The 23,689-nt window shown below is 36.9% G+C and overlaps 1 pseudogene; it reads right to left on the bottom strand.

The window, feature by feature from the left end:
* Positions 1–8,161: 8,161 nt before the first annotated feature.
* LOC123608197 lies at positions 8,162–8,870 on the bottom strand (annotated as a pseudogene).
* Between the last annotated feature and the right edge of the window lie 14,819 nt (positions 8,871–23,689).

Below are 23,689 nucleotides of genomic sequence, written 5' to 3'. Positions count from 1 at the left end.
TGAAAATCACACTTTTTCCTGAAATATAGTTTGTGTTGTTGGATATCTAAAATCATGTACTATATACTATTTGAACAGGAGTTCTGCCAGTCTAAGAGAAAAAAAATGGTTAACCGTGCAATAAATTTTTTTGGTAAAAATGTCTTGACTGATTTATGAAGTTAACCACTTATTCATTTACTCTAAGAGAGCTATGCAGGTGAACCAAGGATGCACAGTTATAAAATTGAAAACTTTTGTATTAATAATGAAGTCAGGAAGGAATCAAAGACAAGAACAATATAATTTACCCATAAATTAATGCCAGGCCTTTTTTGGTTGGCTATGGTTCTGATTACATATAAAGTAATAAAAATGGCATTTATATACATTCTCAGATCACTGCTTGCAAAAACGTATAGGTAGTTTGTGATAACTAAACATCAATGGAAGAACTATGCTTAGGAGGCTATTAGCAAAAGAAAAAAAATTGTTTTCAAACATGGTCGTGTTCCCCGAAAGGTCAGGGCAAGGGGTCTTACTACATGGATTACCTCATTTTCCTTTGGGAGACCGAGGGCCCTTGTGACAAATCACCTCATTGATGCTGACTGGAAAATTCCAGATAGATTGGCTTAAAATCCTACTCTTGGCAAGTTGAAATTGCAATTAAGTCGTGGTTTGCTGTCCTGGGGGCAAATGACTCCATTTTGGGCCTGTGGATTTCTTGTTAATACCAGTATCCTTTTGACAATTAATAACCAAAGCCAAAACTAATATTCAGTGTTTTCACAGTGCCCAATTAACATTTTTCTATCTTTTTTTTTTTTTTTGAGAGAGAGAGAGGGCATAAGTGAGTGAGGGCCAGAGAGAGAATCCCATGAGGGACAGAGTGGGGGAGGGGAGAGAGAGACAGAGGGAGAGATAGAGAGAGAGAAAGAGAGAGAGAGAAGCAAGGGTCACCGGAAGCGTGGTGCCTATTGTTTTTTTACCTGAAGTGGGGCTTGTGTTCACCTGAAGTGGGGCTCAAGTTCACCTGAAGAGAGGTTCGAGGTCACCCAAAGCGAGGCTGATGCTCACCTGAAGCAGAGCTCGAGCTCACCTGAAGTGGGTCTTGTGCTCACCCAATGTGGGACTTGAACTCACGGACCATGAGATCAAGACCTAAGCTGAAGTCAGATGCTTAATGACTGAGCTACCCAGGCGCCCAATACTATGTAATTTCATGTATAGCATTTCATTAGATCTTTACAATACCTCGTGAATTTGGTATTATTTCCATTTTATAGGTGGAGAAAGCAAAACTTAAAATGTATAAACTGGAAAATGGTAAATCAAACTCTAGTTCAGCTCCAGCATTCACTACCCACTACAGAGAGGATGTTTAAAACACAGAGAATGCAGCTGTCCTGAGACCAGTCATTCCAAATGTCAGGATGCAATGCAGACCAATATTTCTTGACCATCGCCATGCAAACCCCCTTATACTGCAGTCCTTTTTATTAAGGGTACTTACCTTATGATCATCTATTGCACTGCCCCGTCCTATACTCAAACATCCATTGTGAACTATTAAAAACAAAACAAAAACCACCAGAAGTGACCCATTATTAAGTAATGAGTGAAGCTACATTTATAATTTTGGAAAATCCACGAAGGAAAAAAATCAAGCCATTTGTTTTGGAGATTTAAAAATGGTATCTAAGACATTAGTAGCCTGGCTGGAGTTAGAATTTCTTCCTCTTTTAATAGAAATTCCTCTCTAAGCTTACAGACAGACACAAAAAGGATGTCTGAAATGTTCAGCCATCTATATTTCAGACCACAACTTTTTAAATCCCCCAATTTTGGTGTAGAGATGGAATTTCAATGGTTATCAGTAGATCTGAGATCACGAGAAGATTTTTCTAAAGGTTACAAGTTGAGATGAAAAACTGTAGACATTCCAATATACTACACTTTACAGAATATTTCCTTCTTTCTTCCTTTTTTTTTCTTTTACAGAATATTTCAAGTTAGAAACAATGAAGGTCCTCATCAGAAGATTATCCACAATTAATTTATAAACTTACATGCTAGAATGACAGAGCTCCCAATCTTCTAATTTATCTATAAATAACTCAGAAAAAAATATTGTTTTATTTATTTGCTTATTTTATTTTTTAATTTTATTTTAATCCAAGTTAGTTAACATATAGTGCAATAAGATTTCAGGAGTAGAATTAAGTGATTCATCATTTACATATAACACCCAGTGTTCATCCCAACAAGTGCCCTTCTTAACGCCCATCACCCATTTAGCCCATCCCCCCACCAAAACCCCTCCAGTAACCCTCAGTTTGTTCTCTATATTAAAGAGTCCCTTATGGTTTGCCTCCCTCTGTCTTTATTTTTGAGGGTGAGAGCATGAGCAGGGGAGGTGCAGAGGGAGAGGAGGAACAGGGGATCCAAAGTGAACTCTGTGCTGACAGCAGCAAGCCCAATGTGGGGTTCGAACTCATGAACCCTGAGATCATGAACTGAGCTGAAGTCGGATGTTCAAATGACTGAGCTACGCAGGTGCCCCTCAGGAAAAAAAAAATTAAGTAGACTAATTAATATAATAGATATAAGTCATGTGAAATGTTGGGTTCAGTAGCAAATTGTCAAGAAGAATTCTTCAGAAGTCTAGTGCAAAAAGGCTGGCTTTATTAAAGCATGGGTACAAGACATGTTGGCAGAAAGAGCTGCACTGGGGTTGTGAGGAGTGACTGTTTATATACTTTCAAGTTGGGAGACGGTTAGGGATAGTGTAAGTCTCTATGGAATTTGGAAGCAAAGTTTTCAGGACCTTGAGGGGTCATCTACTGTGTATGTAAAACCTTAGTCATGAGACACTTCAAATGTATGTCAGTGGGCCATATGTTTAGAGGATGATTGCTATCATATATCTTGGGTGGTAGAGATGAAGGAAGTTTCCATAGGGATTTTTACAGGATCTTGGAGATCAGTCTAATGTCAAGCTAAGGTTGCCTTTTGCCTCTAGCAAAGTATTAACATTGACCCAGTTGTGTTCCTGGAAGAGGGTCACCCTGCCTCATCGCAAGTACTTGTCAATGGGCTGTAAGTTATAAGGAAGTTTAATTTTTTTTTCTAGATTTCTTTTGCCTTTGTTCTCATATGGAAGTCTGGACTGGCTTCTCTACATTTATAAGATGGCTATAAATTTTATTTGGTGTAATTACAGAGTAATGACCTTCAGTTTCTTCATAAGCAAGCTCTCATTTGTGCAATCTTATTTCAAAGGTCACTCTTGACTAATGTGTTCTTTGAAGTCAAAGTATTTAGAAGATAAAGAAAAGGAAATGACACATTCAAGATGGAACCAAAGGACTCTACCATAACTTTACTCCAAGGCCAGTTATACTTTAATTACCCTGAGGCACCACAGTATCTTTACACTCATGAAGATAGTGATATTGATAAAGAACACTCAGTTAATTGTGGGTGAAGCTCTTAATGAGAAGAACAGAGTTCCAATATTGATAAGAGGGTCCTTAACTATGCATTCTCTTCCACCTCACTCTGCCTTGAAGGCTCAGCCTGAGCCACTAGATAAAGAATAGGAGGCATGGACATGTCAGCCTAGGTCTGTGGGTGCACAGTAAAATCACTTGAGAATATTTTGTAAATTACCGATTCATAGCCCTAATTTCTGTTTTTCTCCCACAGTCCCAAGAGATTTCTATTTGATTAGTCTGAAGTGGGACCTTGGCAATGGTACTTTTTGTAAAGCTCTTCAGATAAACCTAGCAGGAAGTTAGAGTTGAGTACTGCAGATCAAGAAATAGGATTAATATTTCAAACCAGCTGAGTAGCCAAATGGACTTTGATGCCAGGCTTTATTGTGCTGTACCACTTAGAATATATATTTCTAAGCTAGACAATGAAAATTGGTACATGGCTTATTGGCTGACCAAACATTTAAAAAGTTTTGTATTCTTACTATGCAGAATTTGGGATTAATTTATAATTTTTGAAGGTTGTGATATAGAAGAAGTCTGCAGTTCTTTTCCTAACTCCATTTCCTCTGCCTGCTTTCTCATTCCACCCAAGGCAGATAAGAGATGTTATGAAGTATCCTAATTCAAGAATAATAGGATACATTAGAGGATACTTCCTCTATTAAGATTATTCCTGGTCTTTCTAAAAGGTTAGGAAAGAAAGAAGAAAATAAATCTTCTGTACATAAAGCCGGACAGGTGAAAATGTTTGAAGAAGGTAAAGCTCCAATTGTCACTGCCTAAGAAAGATTGAGGCAAGTAGCATAGATGAATTCTGCTTTAGGTTTTGGGTGAACATTCTTGGAAAATAACACTGGTGAGTACATTCCTTCCAGGCAAGCATTTCCTTACCATCAATAGGTTAAATAGAGACTTTAAGGGAAAAGAGGAAAAATAACCTTTCTCTTTCAGGTACTGTCAAGATACCTAAAACATTTTTCATACTTTTGATTGACAACTTACATTTCAAATTAATGAGATAAACCACTTAACTGTGCTGTCCCAAATTATCCTGTGCCTAGGCCCAAGGCATCTATAACTAGGATAGAATGAGGTACAAGGCAAAAATACATAATAGTCCTATAAGAACTCAGTGTCCTTTCTTTCTCTCATTTTTTTTTCCATTATTGACTTAGGCTCTTGGATAGGCATGTAGAACAAGGGAAATTGGCATTTGTGGAGGCAAAATCTCACATAGAAATTACTAGTTATCTATAGTGGAGTGAATGTCTATGATTTACCAACTAAACCTAGCTTGATGCTTGGATAATGCCATGATAAGCAGTATTTTGGAAATAACAGTGAGATTCTTGTATCAGAGGAGATGGGAATTAATTTTTGCAGGTCAAGGCAGGGTATTCTGTGTCTTCAAATATGTAATGTAATTAAGCTGAAAGAAAGTTATATATCAAGTGCAAAGCTGCTACATTTAAAGAAAAAATACTGGATGAATTCTGGACATAGGCAGCATTTCTGGGACCATGATGATAAGTGAGTAACTGTAATCCACAGAAATTATGATGGGATACCAATTAGTTACCTACTATTGTGTAATAAAATACTCCAAAATCTAGTGGCTTAAGAACAACAAATGCATATTATTTCTACTATTTTCTGACATGAGTAATCTCAAGGACAGGTTAGCTGGGTAGTTTGGCTTGTAGTCTTTCATAAGGTTGCCATCAAGCTTTTGGCTAGACCTGCAGTCATCTGAAGGCTTGACTGCGGATGGGGGATCTGCTTGTAGGAAAGTTCATTCACGTGGCTATTGACTGAAGACCTCAGTTCCTCAACATGCTTGCCTTTCCACTGAGTTACCTAGAATCTTCAAGACATGCAGTTGAGCAAGTGATGAGAGAAAAAAAGAGATCAGAGGTGTAATGTCTTTTATAGCTTGTTCTTGGAAGTGATATACCATCACTTCTCTTCTTTCAGTTAATCATACAGATGTCCAGACCAGTTTTGGTAAAATGTGGGAGAAGACTTTGCAAGAGTGTAGTTACTGGGAGTTGAGGGACATTGGGACCATTGTTGAGGCTGGTTACCATACCCAAAAAGCAAAACATTTTCATTAGTTGCTGCCCCAGTGGTGATAGTAGCTTTGCATTTTTAAAAATAAACCTTATTCTCCCTGTCTGTATATTCTGTTTCTCACATAAAATAGAGGGATTGCCATATTTTACAAGAAAATCACATCTTACTGCTACAGGACTATAGTAGTAAAATAGGATTTCTTTCTTTTGAAAAGATGATATTCCTAGGGGAGAATTTCAGGGCTTTGTTCCATATTTGTGAAGGAGAATTTTTAAAAATATGACACTGACGAAATTGCAGATATGAGAAGGCCTGGTAACAATGAAAGGGTGAAAAATAATTTTCTTTTTTCTCTCTTCCAAGCCAGATGTTAATGTCATAAAGAGAACTAGGATGTGTCTTTCTTATAATTCAATAGTCTTAAAGGTCCAGTAGGATTGTTGGGGGTTCTGCCCTCAAACTGAAAATTGTTCAAGTACCTCTTTTTTTTTTTTTTAATGACTGAGGTACAATTTACAGACAAATACCTTTATAAGCCCAGATCCTAAGTATAAATTGACAAATTTTGACAACTGTTCATACCCAGATAAACCATACTTCAATGAAGATATAGGATATCAATTTTCCCCAGGCTACCGTGGTCTACTTTCTAACCTCAAGGTTTACTTTTGCCTTTTCATGAACTTCTTATAACTGTAATAATACACTATTGTATCTAATTTCTCTCACTCAGCATAATTTTGTTGAGACCATGTATATGGTATAAACTATTTATATGTCGATAGTTTATTCCTTTTATATTTTTGAGTTGAATTCCATGGTAAAAATATGCCACATTTTTCCACCCATTTTTCTGCTAATGGACATTTGGAATGTTTCTGGGTTTGGGCTACTATGAATAAAGCTGCTATTAACATTCACTTTATTTTTTTATTTTTTATTTTTTTAATTTTTTCAACGTTTATTTATTTTTGGGACAGAGAGAGACAGAGCATGAACGGGGGAGGGGCAGAGAGAGAGAGGGAGACACAGAATCGGAAACAGGCTCCAGGCTCCGAGCCATCAGCCCAGATTCCGACGCGGGGCTCGAACTCACGGACCGCGAGATCGTGACCTGGCTGAAGTCGGACGCTTAGCCGACTGCGCCACCCAGGCGCCCCTTAACATTCACTTTAAAGTCTATTGTGGACCTATTTAATTTCTCTTATAATTTTATTTTCATTCCTTGTCATTTATTGTCAAAAAATTTTTGTACACCTAAGATCACATAGTTTTTGTCGTTACTTGTGCATTATTTATTTGTTTTTAATTTTCTTTTTCTTTTTGCTTTATTCTGTTAATATAGTGAATCACATTCATTCTTTTTTTAATGCTATACAAAACTTCCATTTCTAGGATTAAACTGTATTTGTTCATTATGTATTATAGTTTTGATTTATTACTGGTTTTGACTTACTACTACTTTCATTAGCTTTTTTTCATCTGTGCAACCCATTCTGTGGGTTGGCTTTTCACTCTCTTGATAGTGTCTTTTGATGTACAGAAGTTAAAGTAGTCTAATTTATGTAATTTTTCCTTTGTTGCCTGTACTGTTGATGTCATATGGAGGAAATCATTGCAAAAATTCAAAGTCATGAAGATTTTATCTACTTTCATTTTAATAGTTTTATAGTTTTAACTCTTAAATTTAAGGTTTTTTGAGGCACCTGGGTAGCTCAGTCAGTTAAGCGTTTGACTTCAGCTCAGGTCATGATCTCATGGTTCATGAGTTCAAGCCCCACATAGGGCTCTGTGCTGAGAGCTGAGTCTGGAGCCTGCTTCAGATTCTGTGTCTCCCTCTCTCTCTCTGTCCCTCCCTGCTTGCACTCTATCTCTCTGTCTCTATCTCAAAAATAAATAAACATTAAAAAAACATTTTAAATTTAAGGTTTTTTGTCCATTTTAAATTAATTTTTGTATGTATATGGTGTAAGGGTGGGAGTCCAACTTTATTCTCTTGCATATGGATATCAGATTTTCATAGCACCATTTGTTGAAAAGACTATTCTTTTCCCATTGAATGACCTTGGCAACCTCATCGAAAATTATTTTACCATGTATGTGAGAGGTTACTTCTGGGCTTTCTGTTCTATTTCATTGCTCTATGTGTCTATCCTTATGCCAGTACCATTCTGCTTTGATTACCATGGTTTTGTGGTAAGATTTTAAATCATAAAGTGTGAGTCCACCATCTTTGAGGGAATATATATATGTATGCTTGTAGGAAAGTTTATATATACATATATATATATAAACTGTATTTACTTAGAAGCATTCAGAATGTCAACAAAGCAGCTATAACTTTTTTTTTTCAATTACAGAGCTGTTATTCAGCTAACAGAACAATTATTTCATATAAGTAGCTTTGGAAGATAAGAAAACTACCATCCCCAGTGTAACTAATTTGTGCTATGCACTAACAAGAATCTGCTTTAAATGTCCATGTCAGTTTAAAACCCCTATACTGTACCAGGCAAGGTTGGTGGCTACTGAAAATACCACAAGGACAGGGCTTTCTAAAGACACATTCAGTAGTGTGTTAATTTATACCAAAAAAAGACACTGTGCAGTTTAAAAATATATCTTATACAGCCTTACATTTCAATTTTTTTCTTTAAAAGGACTGAGTGTTGTACAGGGGGTTAAATGCTTTATAGACAAAAAAAAGTCTAGAACCAACTTATTCATCACCATCATATTCTTCATCTTCATCTTCTTCATCTTCCTCATCCTCCTCCTCTTCCTTCTTTTTCTTGCTTTTTTCAGCCTCGATGACTCCCTTCTTTGCTGCATCAGGCTTTCCTTTAGTTCACTAGGCAATAATATTCTTTTTATATTTTTCCTTCAGCTTAGCAGCCTTATTATCATAAGACTGCTTGTCATCTGCAACAGTTTTTTCACATCTCTCCCAGTTTCTTTGCAATGTCACCAATGGATAGGCCAGCATCTTCTCCTTTGGTTTTTGGTTGATACTCAGAACAAAACAAGAGGAAGGCCAAAGGAGGCCTGTTGGGTACATTGGGATCCTTGAACTTCTTTTTTGTTTTCCCTTTAGGGGGGATATAAATTTTCATTTCTCTTTCATAATGGGCCTTGTCTGTCTTTGCCATGTCTTCAACTTTTCCTTTCTCTTTAGTAGACATGATCTTCCAGTTCTCTCAGCACTTCTTAGAAAACTCTGAGAAGTTGACTGAAACATCTATGTGCTTCTTTTTTGTGTCTCTCTTGACAAGTTTGCACACAGAATGCATATGATGACATTTCCTCTCTGCTTCTTAGGATTTCCTCTGCAAATGTTTAACTATTTTCCTCAGTGAGGCACAGAATTACCCAGTGCCTCGCTGACTCTCAGTTGCCCCCAAACTATCTCTATTGAGCTCATTGTACTGCAATGGCTATGAGAGTGAGAGCCAGACACAGCATCTTTGTTGTTTTTCAACATTGTTTTAGTTACTTGGCATTTCTTGAAATTCACATAAACCTTAGGATGGCAATGGTATTTATTTCTTTTCATGCTTTAAAAATATTATTCCTCTATCATTTGTCTTACACTATTTTAAGTGAGAAATATGCTGTCATCCTTATATCTGTTCCACTTTATACAATGTTGCTTTTTTCTCTGGATGCTTTTGAGATTTTTTTTAATCCCTGGTTTTGAGAAATTTGATTATAACATGCTTTGGTTTAGTTTTCTTTGTTTTAAGTATTTGTAGAGATGATCTATGGACTTAGTTTGCATCGAATTTGAGATAAATTTGGGTCACTATTTTTCAAAACAGATATTTTGGCACATTTGAATTGTCTCACAGCTCACTGATACAATGTTTATTTTTTCCCCAAGTTCTTATTTTCTCAGTATCTCATTTCGTATTGACTCTGTCTTCGAACTCACTAATTTTTTCTTCTGCAATGTCTAACCTGCAGCTAATCACACCTAATGTAGTTTCCATGTCTAACATTTTAGCTTTCCTACCTAGAATTTTGATTTGGGCCTTTTTAAAGTATCTTCTAGATTTTGACTTAACATGGTCAATCTTTTCTAATCTTTTTGAACATATAAAATATAGTTATACTAACTTTTAATGCCTTTACTAATTCTATTATCTATGTCACTTCTGGTTACTTGCCAATTGGTTGATTTTTCTCCTATTTGTGGGTCATATTTTCTTCCTTCTTTGAATGGTTGATAACTTTCAACTGGATGTCAAACATTGTTGATTTTCCTTATTAGATGATAGATATTTTTGCATTCCATAGTTTTGAGATTTGTTCTAAAACACAATTTCTTGGCATGATGTGATCCTTTGGGGCATTATTTTTAGGATTATTCGGCAGAATCAAAAACTGTGTTTAGTGTAGAGCTAAATTCTCCCGACTACTAAGGTAAAACTGTTCTGAGTACTCTACCTGATGTCTCACGAGTTGTGAGGTTTTCCACTTCAACTAATTGAAACAAGAACTATTCTGGACCCTGTGTGGACTCCATTGGTTGTTTCCTCTAATCTTCTCAGGTGGTTCTTCTCCAACCTTGGGTAGTTTTCTACCCAATTCCTACCCATTTCACTGTTCAATGTTCAGTTGAAGACTGAAGGGAAATCTTCTGCAGATTTCTGAGATATTTTCTCCCTGTGTGTGTGCAGTTATTTCTTCTCTGGCACTTTGCAAACTCTAGCAACTTTTGGTTTCCCTGGATTCCTAGATTGATTCATCAAATCAGAGAGAGAAAGGTTCTTCCAGGGTTCCTGGAAACTTTCTCTAGGCAGTCAGCTGGAATAATTGTAGGACTTCCTTCATTTGTTTTCTACCTCTCAGATATCATTGTCCTTCAATGTCTGATGATGAATGACTCAAGACTTACTGTTTCATGTATTTTATTCAGGGTTTTGTTGTTGTTGTTGTTGTTGTTGTTGTCATTGTCGTTGTTGTTATTTCAAGCCTTTGTTACCCCATCTTGATCGAAAGCAGAAGTCTTATGCTTAGATTTTGATTGAGATTTCATTGAACCCATATACCAATTTTGTGAGAATTTAAATCTCTTTTAATAGTAAATATTTTATTTTATTTTTTAAAATTAATTTATTATTTTTAAATTTACATCCAAGTTAGTTAGCATATAGTGCAACAATGATTTCAGGAGTAGATTTGTTAATGCCCCTTATCCATTTATCCCTTCCTCCCTCCCAAAACCACTCCAGAAACCTGCTGTTTATTCTCTATACTTAAGAGTCTCTTACATTTTGTCCCTCTCTCCATTTTTACATTATTTTTGCTTCCCTTCCCTTATGTTCATCTGTTTTGTATCTTAAATTCCTCATGAGTGAAGTCCATACGATATTTGTTTTCCTCTGACCAACTAATTTCACTTAGCATGATATCTTCCAGTTCCATCCACATAGTTCCAAATGGCAAGATTTCATTCTTTTTGATTGCCAAGTAATACTCCATTGTATGTGTATATATATATATATATATATATATATATATATATATATATATACACATATAAGGTATACATATATAACACATCTTCTTTATCCATTCTTCCATTGAGGGACATTTGGGCTCTTCATACTTTGGCTATTGTTGATAGTGCTGCTATAAACATTGGGATGCATGTGCCCCTTCAAAACAGCACACCTGTATCCCTTGGATAAATACCTAGTAGTGTAATTACTGGGTTGCAGGGTAGTTCTCTTTTTAATTTTTTGAGGAATCTCCATAATGTTTCCCAGAGTGGCTGCACCAGTTTGCATTCCCACCACCAGTGCAAAAGAGTTCCTCTTTATCTACATCCTCACCAACATCTATTGTTAACTGAGTTGTTAATGTTAGCCATTCTGACAGGTGTGAGGTGGTATCTCATTGTGGTTTTGATTTGTATTTCCCTCATGATGAGTGATGTTGAGCATTTTTTCACATGTCTGTTAGCTATCTGGATGTCTTATTTGGAAAAGTATCTGTTCATGTCTTGTGACCATTTCTTCACTGGATTATTTGTGTTTTGAGTGTTGAGTTTGATAAGTTCTTTATAGATTATGGATACTAACCCTTTGTCTGATATGTCATTTGCAATTATCTTCTCCCAAATATTGGTTGCCTTTTAGTTTTGCTGATTGTTTCCTTCGCTGTGCAGAAGCTTTTTATTTTGATGATGTCTCAATAGTTCATTTTTGCTTTCGTTTCCCTTGCCTCTGGAGATGTGTTGAGTAAGAGGTTGCTGTGGCCTAGGTCAAAGAGGTTGTTGCCTGTTTTCTCCTCTAGGATTTTAATGGCTTTCTGTATTACATTTAGGTCTTTCATCCATTTTGAGTTTATTTTTCTGTATGGTGTAAGAAACTGGTCCAGTTTCATTCTTCTGCATGTTGGTGACCAGATTTCCCAGCACTGTTTGCCGAAGAGACTGTCTTTATTCTACTGGATATTCTTTCCTGCTTTTGTCAAAGATTAGTTGGCCATACATTTGTGGGTCCATTTCTGGGTTTTCTACTCTGTTCCGTTGATCTGAGTGTCTGTTTTTGTGCCAGTACCATACTGTCTTGATGATTGCAGCTTTATAATACATCTTGAAGTCTGGGATTGTGATGCCTCCAGCTTTGGATTTTTTTTCAAGATTGTTTTGGCTATTTGTGATCTTTTCTGGTTCCATACAAATTTTAGGATTGTTTGTTCTAGCTCTGTGAAGAATGCTGGTGTTGTTTTGATATGTACTGCATTGAACATGTAGATTGCTTTCGGTATTATTGACATTTTAACAATGTTTGTTCTTCTAATCCAGGAGGATGGAATATTTTTCCTTTTTTGTGTGTGTCTTCTTCAATTTCTTCCATAAGCTTTGTAGAGTTTTCAGTGTATTGATTTTTCACCTCTTTGGTTACGTTTATTCGTAGGTATTTTATGGTTTTTGGTTTTATTCCATTGTAAATGGGATCGATTCCTTGATTTCTCTTTCTGTTGCTTCATTACCGGTGGATAAGAATGCAACTGATTTTTGCGCATTGGTTTTATATCCTGTGACTTTATTGAATTCATGGATCAGTTCTAGTAGTTTTTGGGTGGAATCTTTTGGGTTTTCCATACAGAGTATCATGTCATCTGTGAAGAGTGAAAGTTTTACTTCCTCCTAGCTGATTTTGATGCCTTTTATTCCTTTGTGTTACCTGATTGATGACGTTAAGACTTCCAATACTGTGTTGAATGACAGTGGCAAGAGTGCATATCCCTGTCATGTGGGTATCCTGACCTTTGGAGAAAGCTCTCAGTTCTTCCCCATTGAGAATGATTAGTGGTGGGTCTTTCATATATGGCTTTTATGATCTTCAGGTATGATCCTTCTATCCCTACTTTCCTGAGGGTTTTTCTCAAGAAAGGATGCTAGATTTTGTCAAATGCTTTCTCTGAATCTTTTGAGAGGATCATGTGGTTTTTGTCCTTTCTTTTATTGATTGATGTATCACATTGATTGTTTTGTGAATAATGAACCAGCTCTGCATCCCAGGTATAAATCCTAGGTGGTCATGGTGAATAATTCTTTTAATGTATTGTTGGATCTGGTTGGCTAGTATCTTGTTGAAGATTTTTGCATCCATGTTCATCAGAGAAATTGGTCTGTAATTCTCCTTTTTAGTGGGGCCTCTGTCTGGTTTTGGAATAAAGGTAATGCTGGCTTCATAGAAAGAGTTCGTTTCCAGTTTTCCCTCCATTTCTACTTTTTGGAACAGCTTCAAAAGAATAGATGTTAGCTCTTCTTTAAATGTTTGGTAGAATTCCCCTGGAAAGCGATCTGGCCTTGGACTCTTGTTTTTTGGGAGATTTTTAATTACTAATTCAATTTCTTTGCTGGTTATGTATATGTTCAAATTTTCTATTTCTTCCTGTTTCAGTTTTGGTAGTGTATATGTTTCTAGGAATTTGTCCCTTTCTTCCAGGTTGCCATTTTATTGGCGTATAATTGTTTATAATATCTCTTTTTATTTTTTTGTACTTCTGCAGTGTTGGTTGTGATCTCTCCTCTTTCATTCTTGATTTTATTTATTTGGGTCCTTTTTTTTTTTTGATCAAATTGGAGAGTGGTTTATTAATTTTGTTAATTCTTTCAAAGAACCAGCTCCTGGTTTCATTGATCTGTTCTACTGTTTTGTTTTGTTTTGTTTTGTTTTGTTTGTTTGTTTGTTTTGGTAGCATTAATGCTCTAATCTTTATTATTTCCTGTCTTCTGCTGGTTTTGGGTCTTATTTGCTGCTCTTTTTCCAGCTCATTAAGGTGTAGGGTTAGGTTGTGTATTGGAGAGCTTTCTTTCTTCTTTAGGAAGGCCTGGATGGCTATATACTTCCCTCTTATGACCACCTTTGCTGCATCCCAGAGGTTTTGGGTTGTGGTGCTATCATTTTCATTGACTTCCATGTACTTTTTAATTTCCTCTTTAACTTCTTGGTTAGCCCATTCATTCTTTAGTAGGATGTTCTTTAGTCTCCAAGTATTTCTTATCTTTCCAAAATTTTTCTTGTGGTTGATTTCGAGTTTCATAGCGTTGTGGTCTGAGACTATGTGGGGTATGATCTCGATCTTTTTGTACTTGTTAAGGGCTGATTTGTGTCCCAGTATGTGATCTATTCTGGAGAATGTTCCATGTGCACTGGAGGAGAATGTGTATTCTGCTGCTTTAAGATGAAATGTTCTGAATATACCTGTTAAATTTATCTGTTCCAGTGCATCATTCAAAGCTATTGTTTCCTTGTTGATTTTTCTGCTTAGATGATCTTTCCATTGTTGTAAGTGGAGTGTTGAAGTCCCCTACTATTATGGTATTATTGTCTATGAGTTTCTGTATGTTCGTGATTGATTTACATATTCGGGTGCTTCCACACTTGGAGCATAAATATTTACAATTGTTAGGTCTTCTTGGTGGATAGACCCCTTAATTATGAAATAATGCCCTTCTTCATCTCTTGTTACCATCTTTATTTTAAAATTTAGGTTGTCCCATGTAAGTATGGCTCCTCTGCTGTCTTTTGGTGACCATTACCATGACTGATAATTCTCCATCCCCTTACTTTCAATTTGAAGGTGTTTTTAGGTCTAAAATGGGTCTTTTGTAAACAACATATAGATAGCTTCAACAGTCTCTACCAAATGTCCTTCCAGCAGTGGAACCGCTTTTCCCTGTGTGGCCCGAGAACCTCCCAGACCCCACTCTGCTCTTGGGGATTCATTCTTCCCACCAGAGCACCACCAGTTATCGAGCTGCAGAGTTTCAGACTCTGCACTCCCCCTGTTTATAAAGTCTTAATTGAATTTAAACCCTCTCCTTTTGCCTTTTTCCCTTTTTTATTCAGTCTCTTGCAGCTGTTTCTACTCTTCCACTTTCTCTCCAGCTGCTTTTGGTGGAGAGGGTGCTTTTTCCATACTCTACCCCCCTCTCCATCCTCTCTCTGCATGAAAAATCAGCTCCCTGCCCTCCGCAGCTTCTCTCTCCCCCAGTTCACCTCTCCACACTATGTACCTGCTGAGTTCCATTGTTCAGGTTGTGCAGATTGTTGTGTTAATCCTCAAATCAGTTTTCTAGGTGTGCAAGGTGGTTTAGTGTTGATCTGGATGCATTTCAGGGATGAGAGACAAAAAGAACTTCTATGCTATTCCACCATCTTTGTCCCTCCTGTGATCAAATATTTTAAACATAAACTTAGAATATTGAAGTTTTGAGCCTTTTTCTTAGTATTTATTCAAGTGAAAGTGACATAATTGTATATTTAGCAACTGCAAAAAATTCCACAGTTAAATTATTAGCATTAATGAGTTTATCAAGGTTATTAGATATAAGAATAGATATAAGAATATAAGAATAAGATACAAGGTTATATAGATATAAGAATAGATATTAGATATAAGAATATAAATACTATTTCCAAGTATTTTGTAATTTTGATGATAATGTGAATTTTATCCCTTTTTCAAATTGTATGTTCTGTATATGTTGGTTCTATAGAAATGCCTTAGTTCTTAAATATTATTCTCATATCTAATAACTTTGGTAAACTCATGAATTCCAATAATTTAACTGTGGATTTTTTTTGCAGTTAGTAAATATATAAGTATTTCAATTGCACATGAGTTTTATTCCCTCTGTTCCAACAATGATTAAAACTCCCAAACTCTATAGTATATCCTTTTATCAGAATTTATGATTGAAATACTAAGATATGCTACATTCCTGTTTTCCAAAAGTTGGAAGATAGAATCAGAACTAAGTCTTGCTAATTGGTTAGACCCAGATACCTGTCATGTGACTGACTTTTCTTATTAGATCATGGCTAAGCCATGTGGGTTTGAGACCAATATTCTGCGTTTGAGAGGAAGATGGCGGCGTAGGAGGACGCTGGGCTCACCGCGCCTCCTGCTGATCACTTAGATTCCACCTACACCTGCCTAAATAACCCAGAAAACCACCAGAGGATTAGCAGAACGGAGTCTCTGGAGCCAAGCGCAGACGAGAGGCCCACGGAAGAGGGTAGGAAGGGCGGCGAGGCGGTGCGCACTACACGGACTGGCGGGAGGGAGCCCGGGCGGAGGGGCAGCCTGCCAGCCAAGCAGAGCCCCTGAGTCTGGCTGGCAAAAGTGGAGGGGCCGGACGGACTGTGTTCTGACAGCAAGCGTGACTTAGTGTCTGGGAGGTCATGTTAGCAGCTCTGCTCGGAAAGCGGGAAGGCTGGAGGACAAAGGGAGGAAGAGCTGCTGAGCCTCCGGATGACAGAGCTCAGTTTGGTGGGGAACAAAGGCGCTCACCAGCGCCATCTCCCTCGCCCATCCCCCAGCCAAAATCCCAAAGGGAACCAGTTCCTGCCAGGGAACTTGCTCATTTCGCACAAACACCCGGCTCTGTGCTTCTGCGGAGCCAAACCTCCGGCAGCAGATCTGACTCCCTCCCGCTGCCACAGGGCCCCTCCTGAAGTGGATCACCTAAGGAGAAGCAAGCTAAGCCTACCCCTCCTGCCCCCGTGCACCTTGCCTACCCACCCCAGCTAATACGCCAGATCCCCAGCACCACAAGCCTGGCAGTGTGCAAGTAGCCCAGACGGGCCATGCCACCCCACAGTGAATTCCACCCCTAGGAGAGGGGAAGAGAAGGCACACACCAGTCTGATTGTGGCCCCAGTGGTGGACTGAGGGCAGACATCAGGTCTGACTGCGGCCCCGCCCACCAACTCCAGTTATACACCACAGCACAGGGGAAGTGCCCTGCAGGTCCTCACCACTCCAGGGACTATCCAAAATGACCAAACGGAAGAATTCCCCTCAGAAGAATCTCCAGGAAATAACAACAGCTAATGAACTGATGAAAAAGGATTTAAATAATATAACAGAAAGTGAATTTAGAATAATGGTCATAAAATTAATCGCTGGGCTTGGAAACAGTATAGAGGACAGCAGAGAATCTCTTGCTACAGAGATCAAGGGACTAAGGAACAGTCACAAGGAGCTGAAAAACGCTTTAAACGAAATGCATAACAAAATGGAAACCACGACTGCTTGGATTGAAGAGGCAGAGGAGAGAATAGGTGAACTAGAAGATAAAGTTATGGAAAAAGAGGAAGCTGAGAAAAAGAGAGATAAAAAAAATCCAGGAGTATGAGGGGAAAATTAGAGAACTAAGTGATACACTAAAAAGAAATAATATACGCATAATTGGTATTCCAGAGGAGGAAGAGAGAGGGAAAGGTGCTGAAGGGGTATTTGAAGAAATAATAGCTGAGAACTTCCCTGAACTGGGGAAGGAAAAAGGCATTGAAATCCAAGAGGCACAGAGAACTCCCTTCAGACGTAACTTGAATCGATCTTCTGCACGACATATCATAGTGAAACTGGCAAAATACAAGGATAAAGAGAAAATTCTGAAAGCAGCAAGGGGTAAACGTGCCCTCACATATAAAGGGAGACCTATAAGACTCGTGACTGATCTCTCTTTTGAAACTTGGCAGGCCAGAAAGGATTGGCACGAGATCTCTAGTGTGCTAAACAGAAAAAAATATGCAGCCGAGAATCCTTTATCCAGCAAGTCTGTCATTTAGAATAGAAGGAGAGATAAAGGTCTTCCCAAACAAAAACTGAAAGAATTTGTCACCACTAAACCAGCCCTACAAGAGATCCTAAGGGGGATCCTGTGAGACAAAGTACCAGAGACCAATATTCTGGAAGCTGAAGGGAGGGAAAAGGTGTGGGAAATCAAATCAATAGGGAAAGCAAATATTAAAGCAAAGGGGTTAATATTATGATCTACCACACAAGGCCAAGTTACACTCTCATCTAATAAATTCTTATATAAATAATTGCCTTTTAGAAGCCCTCTGATTAGTCAATAAACAACTATGCAATTAGACAGAGGTTTCTTTTCTGGCAACGTCTCACATTTTCTTTCTATTCACCTTTCTTCCTCTCTCCGGTTTTCAGACATTGTCTCAGATGCATTCTTAGTCCTTTTAATTCTGGTTGGCATGATATTTCATCCCCATATTTATGTTCTCCTTAATGTCTAGTCATTAAGGGGAAAATCTAAGGGAAAAATTGCTCCAGATTCAACCATAATTCACCACTTTAGCAACCATAAGCTAGACAGAGATACCATATATTATTGCCTAGATCACTTTAACAATAGTCTCCTTGTTCTTTTCCTCCCAGTACTGACTAATCTTAATACAACAGCAATAATAACTGTTCAATGTCTTACTAAAGACATAAGTTGGAACATGTCATTTTTCTACTCAATGACCCAAAACATTCCCTATTTCACTCAAGTTAAAAATCAAAGTTGTTATTAGATTACTAGATGTTATATGATCTGTTACTTTTCTGACCTTTTCTCCAATTACTGTACTCCTGTCTCCTTCACACCAGTCACATGACTCTTTCCATTCCTTAAAAACACCAGGCATGTTCCTGTCTTATGAACTTTGTTGTGGTTGCTTCCTCTGGAAAATTCTTCATCCAGAAATCCACTTAGATAACTCCTTTACGTCCTCCAGTTTTTACTCAAGTATTACCTTCTCACTCAGCCTGTCCAGGCTGATCGATTCAAATTGAACCCCACCTTCTCTTGCAGCTCCCAGTAGTCCCCATTTATTGCTAATATTTTCTTTTCCCTTAGCAGTTAGCACTTTCTAATGTGCTTCATTCCTGAGTGGTATGCTAACTTCAATAATGGTTCAAATTCTTCATCTTTCTCCATATACACGCTCAGAAAAACTCTCAAAATGATAAAATTATAGATATGGAGAACAGTTTAGCTATTGCCAGGGGTTAGGAACAGAAGGAAGAGATTGGCGCTGGCTATTTAGCATGGCTAGAAAGGGATAGCATGAGTGAAATCCTTATGGTGATGCAACAGCTCCGTGTCATGATTGAGCTGGTGGTTATATGAATTCATACATGTGATAAAATTGCATGGAACTAGACACACACACAAATATAAGTGCATGTAACACTGGTCATATCTGAATAAAATGGGTTGTATTCATTGTAATTCTTTGGTTTTTACATTTTACTACAATGAATTCAAACAATGATGTTGGGAATGTAAAATGGTACAACCAGTTGGAATTCAGTTTGTCAGTGTCTTACAAATTTCAACTTATTTCTCTGCTATGAGGTAACAATTTCACTCATGATATTTACCCAAGCAAAATATAAACAAATATACACAAAAAAGTTGTACAACAAGGTTAAGCAGAATTATTCACACATGCCAAATACTAGAAATAACATAAATGTCTATCAATAGGTAAGTGGATAAGCAATTTTCATATATTCACATGATGAAATAATACCAATAAAGGAAACAAATTTCTGGTAGATTCAAAAACATCAAACAGTTATGATAAATGAAATCAGAACAATATTTGCTTCAGGGTAGAGGAGTGGATGGAAATGGGCATAAGAAAGCTTTCTGGGATGATCAAAATCCCATCACTTTTTTGGGTTGGTAGAAACAGAGGTGTATATATTTGTGAAAACTCAAAAATCTTGAATGTTATTTTAGACGTAAACTAAATCAATACAATTACAATATTAACTTGTTATATGTTTTAATGAAATCTTCCTACATCTTTAACTAAGTAATGTCTGTTCAGTTCATAAGTACAGAGTAAATTTTAATAAAACCCATCACAATGATACTGGTTTTATACATTTTACACTCTTTCAACTGTAATTGTATATGCTGAAATTCTATTATTTGATGCATCCAAGCTTAAAAGTGTGTTCATTTCTAGTGAATTGAATTCTTTTTTTAAAAGTTTATTTATTTATTTTGAAGAGAGAGACAGAGACAGAGACAGAGAGAGCATGGGTGCATGAGTGAGGGAGGGGGGCAGAAAGAGGGAGAAAGAGAATCCAAATCTCTCTGCACTGACAGCATAGAGCCTGCCATGGGGCTTCATCTCACAAACCATGAGATCATGACCTGAGCCAAGTCAAGAGTTGTGTGCTTAACGAACTGAGCCATCCAGGGGCCCCTCTAATGAATTGAATTCTTAATATGTCTTGGTTTTTTTTTTTTTTTCAAAATGCTTTTGCCTCAAAGATTAATTTGTTCTATTTACTTAATAAATTTACAACTGCTTTACTTTGGTTTATGGTATAACTATAACTCTTCATATAACCCTTTTCTTTAAATGATATAACCATGTGTATTCTTTTATTTTGTAACTTTTGCCTCTTCAGTCTTATGATGGTAATTAATAATATTATGCAGTGTATATTCCAGGAGCTCATTTTTAAAATCTCATATAGATATGTTTGTATTTTATCTGGAGATTTCAATTAAATTACACTTAGTTTTTGTTATCATTTCTTTGTTTAAGCATTTCATATTTTCTTTCTATTTGCCTACTGAATTTTTATTCATTATGTCCTTTGTAATGTTCTAGTACACCCTTTCTCACCTGATCTTCCACAAAAGAATTAGGCCCTACAGAAAATTATTTGAGTGACTATTCTGTCAATTCTCAAAGAAACGTAGATATAAGGAGGAAGTTAGTCCATTACATATAATGTTTTAAGTTACTAGAGCTTAATTTTCTCTTAAAATTTTGATGGAGAAAGGATGATGAAATAAATAAAACTGGCAAAAATATGCAGTATCATAGATAATTAGGATGGTTTCGATTTCAGAGGTTATATGGATTCTCATATCAAATACTGTAAGTCAAAGTAGTTATGTATAGAAACATATCCAAAGCCTTCACTGAAATCTTAGTAATAGATTAGTCTGGAAAAATATAAACTTATTATAGATCAGGGTTTCTTATCATCATGACTATTGACATACTGGTCAACTCCCATGGTCCCTCCCCACCAGATGCCTATAGCAATGTCCAAGATATAACAAACAAAACTATCAATAGAAATTGACAAATGTCCCCTGGGTGAGCAAAATCACTTCCATTGAGAACAACCATTATAGACAACTACTTCAAGAAGTTTGAATAAAAATGTAAGGATTAGATGGTTCAGTCAGTTGAGTGTCCAGCTCATATCAGTTCAAGTCATAATCTCATGGTTATGGGATTAAGCCCTACATCAGGTTCTGTGCTGAGTGTGGAGTCTGCTTAAGATTTTCCCTTTCTCTGTCCTTCTGCCCCTTTTGCTCTCTCTCTGTCCCTTTTGCAGGGGAGAGGCAGAGAGAAGGAGGGAGAAAATCCCAAGCAGGTTCTACACTGTCAGTACAGAACCTGACATAGGGCTTGAACTTATAAACAGTGAGATCATGACCTGAGCCAAAACAGAGTTGGATGCTTAACTGACTGAACCACCCAGATGCCCCTAAAATAAGATAAATTTTAAAAAATGTAAGGATTGGATAAAAAAACATGAGATTTAGATTAGATATATTGATATGTACCCCATTTTCTCTAATGTAATTATTCAGTGCTTTTTTTTTTTTCTCTAAGTGCCTAGATGATAAATGTATGGAGACACCACATATAATGGAAAACTTAGTTTTCCTTTTTTCTTTTGATTTTGACTTTTACACAATAAATGTAGTTTATTATTAATAATGTTGTGAACTGAGGACTTTTATGCGAGGAATGAATAGTAAAAGGGATATGGAAAAAAATCAGAAAGATGTTAAGTGATAAAGCAAATTTTAAAGAGAAAATAATCTAAGGAAATAAAATTTTTAAGCAAGAAAGGGAAAGAAAATTTATAGGAAGTAAAACATCATTTTCACTGTGAAAGGAAATAAAATAAAAAAGAGACATGAATTTGTGATAGAAGGGCAGAATGTTTAAGAATTTTCCACTAATGTCTTGTATTTCACTGCTCTGCCAGTACTGCCCTTTTTCAGTCAGGCTTGCTCAGTCCCAGTGTAGCAGGCTCTTTACCCATAATACCAGCAGAAACCCTTGCCCACATCACCTCTACCAACCAGAGAGTTCTGCAGGACTCCAGTTTTACTGGAAGCAGCATTAGGTCTCATTTCGCACTTGGCACACTCTGGCCAGGGAAAGAACACTGCCCACTGCAGGAAAGGAGAGCCTCTGCAGAAAGCTGGTCTGAAGGAAAGAGCAGCCAAACACAACAGGAGAGCACACACACACACACACACACACCAGAGACAACCTGAAGTGCCAGGCCCTGGAAGCTACGTGACCTTTTCTTCATAAAGCCATTACTTTCAGGAATAGGAAACATAACTGTTTTTTTCTAACACAGAGACAAAGTCAGTGACCTAGACAAAATCCCAAGACAGAGGAATTCAACCCAAATGAAAGAATAAGATAAGGCCATGGCCAGAGTCCTAAGCTAAACAGATTTAAATAACATGCCTGATGGATAATTTAAAGCAATAATCATAAGGATACTCAGTTGGCTTGAGAAAAGAATGGAAGACTTCAGGAAGACCCTTACCACAGGGATAAAAGAGCTAACAAAGTTTGAGTCAGAAAGGAAGAATGCAATTACTGAGATTGGAAACAGGCTTGATGCAAGGCACAGGATGTCAGAAGAAACAGAGGAATGAATTAGTGATATAGAAGACAAAATAATGGAAAATAATGATGCTGAACAAAAGAGAGAAAGAATTTGGAACATGAGAATAGACTTAGGAACTCAGTGATTCCATCAAATACAATAACTTTGTATTATAAGAGTCCCAGACAGAGAAGGAAGAAGAAGAAGAAGAAGAAGAAGAAGAAGAAGAAGAAGAAGAAGAAGAGAAGAAAGGGGGCAGAAAGTTTATTTGAGGAAATAATAGCTGAAAACTTCCCTAATCTGGGGAAGGAAAAAAAACATCCAGATTTGGTGGCACAAAGAACTCCCATCAAAATCAACAAAAGTAGCCAACAAGAAGACATATTATGATTCAATTTGCAAAATATACTGACAAAGAAAAATCTTAAAAGCAGCAAGAAAAAAGAAGTCCTTAACTTACAAGAGAAGACCCATAAAGCAAGCTGGAGATTTCTCAATAGAAATTTGTATTGAAATTTGTATGGAACTAAAAAAGACCCCAAATAGCCAAAGCAATCTTGAAAAAGAAAAGCAAAGCTGAAACATCACACTTCCAGACTTCAATTTATATTACAAAGCTGTAGCAATCAAAACAGTATGATAGTGTCACAAAATATACACATAGCTGAGTAGAACAGAATAGAAAACCTAATTACATGGTCAATCAATTTTCAACAAAGCAGAAAAGAGTACCCAAAGGGAAAAAGTCTTTTCAACAAATGGTTTTGGCAAAACTGGACAGTAACGTGCAAAAGAATGGAAGTGGATGACTTTCTTATGCTATACACAAAAATAAATTCAAAAGGAATTATAGACCTGGATGTAATACTTTAAAGCATAAAAATCCTAGAAGAGAGCATAAGCAGTAATTTCTCTGACATCAGCCATAGCAACTTTTTTCTAGATAGATCTCCTGAAACAAGGGAAACAAAAACAAAAATAAACTGTTGTGGCTACTTCAAAATAAAACTTCTGCACAATGAAGGAAACAACTAACAAGACTAAAAGGCCACTTACAGAATGGCAGAAGATATTTGCCAATGACATAAATGATAAAGGGTTAGTGTCCAAAATCTACAAAGAACTTGTACAAG

This window comes from Leopardus geoffroyi, chromosome B2 (genome assembly GCF_018350155.1).
Source record: "Leopardus geoffroyi isolate Oge1 chromosome B2, O.geoffroyi_Oge1_pat1.0, whole genome shotgun sequence".
NCBI lineage: Eukaryota > Metazoa > Chordata > Mammalia > Carnivora > Felidae > Leopardus > Leopardus geoffroyi.
The sequence above is the reverse complement of the archived record's forward strand: the minus strand, read 5'-3'. Positions and strand labels throughout refer to the sequence as shown.